The sequence below is a fragment of the Triticum aestivum genome, chromosome 5A (assembly GCF_018294505.1).
Source record: "Triticum aestivum cultivar Chinese Spring chromosome 5A, IWGSC CS RefSeq v2.1, whole genome shotgun sequence".
Classification (NCBI taxonomy): Eukaryota; Viridiplantae; Streptophyta; class Magnoliopsida; order Poales; family Poaceae; genus Triticum; species Triticum aestivum.
Genome location: NC_057806.1, coordinates 39,850,614 through 39,856,613, shown reverse-complemented (window position 1 = coordinate 39,856,613; position 6,000 = coordinate 39,850,614). Strand labels below are relative to the sequence as shown.

Genomic DNA, 6,000 nt, shown 5'->3' with positions numbered 1-6,000 from the left:
GATCGAAGTTGTTGAGCATGGCAAAGAGTTCGTCGAGGGAGACGGGCGTGACGCGGGCGTCGAGGGCCGAGACAAGAGGTTGGTAGTCCATGTCCAGCCCATGGATGATGTAGGAGATCAGCTCGTCATCCTGGATGACTTTGCCGGCCGAGGCGAGTTCATCGGCGAGGCCACGCATAGAGGCGAAGTAGGTGGCGATTGATTGATTACCTTTCTGGGCATTGATGAGGGCCGTGCGGATATTGTTGACGCGGCTCAAGGACTGCGACAAAAACATGCCCGCCAGCGCCGTCCAGAGCGTGTGCGCGGTGGTGATCGCGGTCACCGTGACGAGCACCTCTTTTGAGAGGTTGCTTAGCAGGAAGCCGAGCACCTGTTGGTCCTCCTTGACCCAGATGGGGTGGAGAGGGTTGGGCTCAGAAGTCTCCGTCCCGTCCTTGTCCTTGGTGACGAGAAGGCTAGTTGGTTTCGGCATGGTGCCGTCCGCATAGCCAAAGAGACCGGCCCCTCTCAGCTGGGGCGTGATCTGTGTCCGCCATAGCACATAATTTGTGCGGGAGAGCTTCTCCGTGACCTGGCCGTTTAGGCTTGAGTGGAAGGTGGCGGAGGAGGAAGACATGGATGCTATTGCTACTGGAACCCTAGATGAGTTTGGAAGAGGCGGCTCTGATTACCATGTGCGAATAGGTAGAAGCGTCTTACCTCGTTCAGAGGGACGCGTTACGTGTTATATAATCAGGGGCGCACCTCCCTGGCAACAGCGCATACAAAGTAGTTGGAGATCTTCTAGAGAGATAAGAAGATTACATCTTGGAGAACAAGAGATAAGAGAGAGAGATTACAAAGAGGTATTCGGTTACAACCTAAACTCTATCTCTCCTAATGATATACGCGGCCAGGTCAGGTGTATATGCGCCATACATACGTGACACAATATATGTGTTTGACAGACTGGATGATCATGTGATGACTTGATCTCGATGTGAGAGATTTGGGCAGCCGTTTAGTTCATAGAGGTTGAGATGAGAGATTGGGCAGTCGACGTGATGAGTACCGTGTTCTACGTCTGATTACATTCTGTGGCACCGAATGGTTGTTGCCTAGCTTATCCAGTACGACTTGAATGAGTTTTGATGCAAATTTGGTTGATCTTCTTGTTGCTCTGTTCCCACTGTTTGCTGAACTTTTGTTGTTGCTTGTGCTAATTTTGTTCCTGTACACGTCAGTTACTGTCTACTAGATTGCTCAATTCACTTCCAAGTTTCATCCTATGCATGCATGCATAGATACAAGGAAATTTGTTCAGTTGGTAGGACTCTGTTTGAAATGCGTGTGTGTAATCATCAATCAGGCACATGCACAGGCACGGATGCCCCAAACTCACTCACTGGAATGATCGTTTCGTTCTTGTTTCTTGCAAATGATCATGTGATGGTTTGTGTACTTCGGTTTGTTTGCTCCGCTCATCCTTACCATGTGCATATTCTGTGTGTTTGTACCATGGATTATACCACGCGAAAGCTATATAGGATCATGCAAAATTGCTAACTGAAAATCCTTGGTATCCCCCTTTCAGTTTGGACTCGTGAACTTACGGTGATCATTTTGTTTCTGGTCCGTCTCTAAGGTGTAGTAGTAAACTGGATGATCCTATCCCTATGATGGGTTTGATCTGCAGGTCAGTTGGTTCTGCTCATCATTGTGTTGTGTGCATGATTGATTGACTGCATGTTGTGTTTGACGGATGTCATAAAGATACAGGATCAACCTTAAACTCTTTGATATTCCCACCTTTTCGGCTTTGACTCATGAACTCACCTCGGTTAGCTTCCAGCTTATGACAAAAATGTTGGTAGCTGGGCATGCATGTAAAATTCTGCAGTGGTGACCTTGGAATCCTTGTTCATATTTAGCCTGTGATCTCGCTCGCTTACAAGCTTATGTTTCCTGAGAGAAAGGGAGCGCAGGGGAAAATGTTCGGCATCGTGATCTTTAGCCTGCTTTGCATTTTCCTTCTATATTATCCTGTTTACATCTGCTAATTTCTGCTATATGCTGCCGGTTCCAGGTCATAAACTTGTGAACCACAAACATAAGTAGTGCTGATTTGTGACGAGAGCACACACACATATACCAGTACAGCACCACAGAATCTGTTCCTCTTTTCTCCCTATTTTCCCAACATCACATAGTCAAAGCAACTCTAGCGGATCCCTAAAAAATAGCTGATCCCCTAAATAATAGAGGAGTATCCGGTCGAGTAAGCTTATTACTGGAGTATTTATACTCCATTAACTTTTGACCAGACCTATCCGATCTCCTAAATTATTTAGTGGAGTAAAACTTATTTTTGTCATTTGCATTTCATTTTTGGCCACCAAAACAAATTCTGTTGCTTCTTTATTTCATTGAATGACATTTTATACTCCCTCTGTTTCTAAATATAAGTCTTTTTATAGATTCCAATATGGACTACATACGGAGCAAAATAATTGAATCTAAACTCTAAACTGCATCTGTATACATCCGTGTGTAGTCCATATTGAAATCTCAAAAAGGGCTTATATTTACGAACGGAGGGAGTACATCGGAGTACATTATTATCGGAGTACAAGTTCATCAATTCTTTGCTACAAGAATGAAACAAAGAAAACAAGAATCGCGATTATAGTACATTTTAATAGAAATCCAACTTCCATAACTGCTTCCAGTAGTTGGATTAATATTATCTCTCAGTCTTCATTGTTTATTCTCTCACTTGGATTCTCGAGTTTGCACACTTCTTTCTTCTTCAGTTCCACATAATTTGACATTGCGCCGCCTCTAGTCTCTACTCTAGCAAGGAGTGCACGAACATCTATCAAATTTCTCGCTATCAGTAGATCGATGTAATCTTCTCCCCAAAACCAAGACTCGCATCCATCCTACACACAAATTTGAGCAAACAATGATCTACAAATTGCGATGAATCCGATAAACAACCAGATAAAAAGACGCACTAAAGCCAGCCTTTTGGCACTTGGAGAACACCCATCCGCGATGTTCTGGCGTGGTCGAAACTCGGCGCATCACGTGCCACGGGCAGTCGTCGCACTTTATGACCGGCAATGGGGAGCCGACAAGCTGCTGGGCCACTGCTTGACGGGAAGGAGTTGGTCGCGGATCAGGCATCAAATGTTGAAAATAGTTTAAATTTGCGCACAATAACAAGTCTATGCAAGGCATGAATGGATTGTTGTGCATTGATGCTTGATTGAGATAACTTGGTATAGACATTTTGAATTTTGTTGAGCTAGTGATGTATGTTCGTGTGTGGCAATAAAAAGGGTGAAAACATGCAATTTGTCAGGTAGAAATACTCCTACTAGTGATCCGTTGAAACAGTCATCAATTCATCATCACAGATGTCACAGTGAGAGATCCCCAAGACCGCGAGAATAAAAATGATAAGATGCATCCATGTTTCCCTACAAAAAGATGAGCATGAATATTTTCCTGAACTTGATGAGCACATTATGGATGCTGTCCTGTGGCAGCCGTTACATGCTGAAGCAACTTTAGTTCTACAGAACATCGTAACTGTGCGTGCTGAAACCACAGCCAGATTTCTCTCTAAACAGATCAGTCATAAACAACTACAATAAACCCAAACTCATCCAGATTTTCTCCAAAATGAGAGTTTGACAAACTACCGCCATCGTCCTAATGTAGCACAACCCCTGCATCCATTAGTTCCAGGAAACCTAAAAAGTAAAGAAAATGTATTAGGGACGTTTGACTCAACATGGAAAAGACCGAGTAAACACGAGTGCTATTGTAGTCTAAAATCTATCTCCCCTCCAAAAATGAAACAGAAAGTGGGTCAGAGGCTCCGGGAGTTAGCATCCGAGCAACATGTTTACTTTACAGCACAGAATTACAGCACTCGACGGCGCCGGCGGTGGAGAGGTAGCGGCCGCGGAGAGGCCCAGGAGGCGGCGGAGCGACATGGTGTGGTCGGTGGTCCGTCCGTTGGCGTGGTGGATGTGTTGGGTGACTCCTTGCTGTGGACAGTCAGTGTGCAGTCTTCCCTTCCTGACAAAAGAAAGAAAAAGGTTGCAGCAGCAGTGTCACATAGGCATGGGTGGGGCTGCGGCCAGAAGGCTCGCCAGGAAGCTTTCAAATTAGTTCAAAAAAAAACTTTAAATTTCATTTATAGTATGAAAATAAATGTGTGCCGAATTGAGTTGCAAACTTTCACCACTCACCCACCAGTCCACCAGTCATCTCCCGCCGCCGTAGATGGGCATTTGCCACTGCGAACGCCCTGGCCAACCGAATATACTAGTGCAACCTTGACTGCAGAGCTCCGTGGTGGAGTAGTGCCGAGCTCAGGCGACGGCCATTGGCACGGGGTGGCTACAGCACGGGAGACCGAGGGCTTAGGAGCTTGAGGGATGCTTGGCCAGGCCGAGGTGCATGAGAGATGCACGGTAGGCGCTGCCGGCGGTGCCCAACGAGGCTGGGGTGGTAGGGAGCATCGTCAAGGCAAATTTTCATATATTTGCCTTGTCAAACACAACTTTTCATATATTTTTAATACAAAACTAAAAAAAAAAAAGCAAATTTCGATGTGTTCCCATGGCAAATTATACTGATGAATGCCGAATTAAGACGTGTTTGCCATGGCATCTTCGTGCAGCTATTGCGAGCAAAGAAATAGTTTGTACTAGTCTCATGGCAAATACAGTTCCAGACCCATGGCTAAAAGAAACCTGTTCTTGGCAAATTTTGAAGTGCCGTGGCATTTTTATTTTGTTTGCTCTACATAATGGCAAATTTTTATAAGTTTCTGTTCTTCTCCTTCAAAAGATATGTAGAACATACTGTTCTATACCATGGCATTTGCCATGACCTATATAGAATTTTTAAGAGGTAATAGCACTGCAGGTCCCTAAACTTGCAGTGGATGTGATGATTTGGTCCTTGAAGTTGAAAAGGTGGATTATTTCATCCCTCAACTTGTCATGGATGTGCAAATTTAGTCCAGGGCCAATCAGAACTCGCCAAGTGGAGCCAGCTGGCCTGGGCCGGTCAGCGCCGTGCATTTTGCTGTTTACCCCCTGCCTTTATCACGAATCAACCCACACTACTATACCTGAGTTAACTGGGTATATTCCTTCTCTGGATATCATTGCACAAAACAACGTCTGCACTGTAAAGTTTTGCGCAGCAATTAAGGGGACGATACATACAGTACATGTCTTGATTCTTTTGGGCAAAGATGGATAGTATATAGATTCAATTGGTATATACTGGATGATATATATGCTCCTTCATTTCCTGAAAACAAGCGTCAAATATTTCCGAACGGAGGCAGTAGTAGTATGTTTGTGTTTGTAGCCTGTTCGGCATAGGAGCTCGCATCAATTCAAATGCATTTCTTTTTGTCGCATGTATGTTTGTTATTATCTGTGCTCGGCTCAGTACATGGAATTAAAAAGTGCTTTCAGGATCACATAGCTGATTCCAAGGAAGTGTTGTTTGTGAGCTGCTGAATTCAGTGCTCTGCAGACTGCATCCTTCTCCTTCAGGTTAAGGTAGATAACATTGCAGTTGTTGTAGCAAGGAAGGAGTGACTGTGCTTCTGAAACTACACCATGGTTCCACACAAGCCGAATCGCCGCTTCCTGATTTTGCTAGCACAAGCAGCAGCCTAAGGTTGGTGGTGATCTGGAAAATTAGTTTGATGCTTAACCTGACTTTCCTTCCACTGTTAACACTCCAGTCTGAGATTTTTGCTGTGAGGTTTCATATGGTTTTGAGACAACCGAGTCCCATTTTCTGCTGGATTGTTTTGTCTCTGTTTCTATGTTCAACTATCCACTCTGAATTTCATTCCAAGGGAGAAATATCCTGTCTCTCCTTGTGGATATTAACATATTTTTATCTTTGACAAAGATACTAACATAACTTTTTTTCCTTGTGGCTGAAACTGTGTAAGCTGATTTGATACGCAGT

General features: G+C 44.4%; 1 pseudogene; it reads right to left on the bottom strand.

Annotated features, from left to right (window-relative positions):
• On the bottom strand, nucleotides 1-139 carry LOC123109263 (uncharacterized; annotated as a pseudogene).
• Between the last annotated feature and the right edge of the window lie 5,861 nt (nucleotides 140-6,000).